The sequence below is a fragment of the Pteropus alecto genome, unplaced genomic scaffold (genome assembly GCF_000325575.1).
Source record: "Pteropus alecto unplaced genomic scaffold, ASM32557v1 scaffold467, whole genome shotgun sequence".
Lineage (NCBI taxonomy): Eukaryota > Metazoa > Chordata > Mammalia > Chiroptera > Pteropodidae > Pteropus > Pteropus alecto.
The window spans coordinates 473,880-474,662 of record NW_006439722.1 but is presented as its reverse complement, the minus strand read 5'-3'; positions in this window follow the sequence as shown (position 1 = coordinate 474,662).

The window sequence follows — 783 nt, the reverse complement described above, 5'->3', positions numbered from 1 at the left end:
ATTATTTCATTGGTTTTGAGAATAGAGAATTTTCCTTTTAGTTCAATAATTATATTTTACGTCTATAGCTGCCATTTACAGTACTAAATACAAAAAAGATATTTCTAGCCTAAAGGAGCTCTCTTAGTGTTCTTAGGGAGATAAACAAATTAAAAATTTTAGTAGCACAAAAGTCAAGAGAGATTTTCAATGGATCTAGAGAAAGATTTGTCCCTCATAGCTTTGATGGTTTTTATTTTTGCTAAGATATTACTTGCTAGTTACTATTAAGTGAGAGAGAGATTGACAAAATAAAATGACTTTGGCAGATGATGCTTGAAGGTAATGAGTTCAAATGTGTCTGTGGATATTTCAGCATTCTTCATTGTATCTGGCACATACAGACATCCAAGAATTGTTTGGTGTATTAATGAGGATGAATAGAAATGCTTATTTTATATTTTATTTTGATGTTCAGTAGGCATATCAAAACCTGACTCAAAATATTAGGTATCTATAAGGTACAAATAAAGTATAGATGAGGAACCCTTACAAGCTGCAGTCTATTAGTCTTTAAATTAGCAAGCTGTCTGAAAGAAGAGCCTACAGTATTGGAGTATTTGAACTGATTAAAAAGATAGGAAAGCCCATAGTTCAAAAAAAAAAAAAAGGTAGAGTATTGATTAATTTCAAACAATATAAGATTATTATTATTACTATTATTATTATTATTTAGGTGAGGCAACCTTTGGTTGACCTCACAGATTGCAACGATCTTGTCAGTTTACAATCCCTTATTTTTTT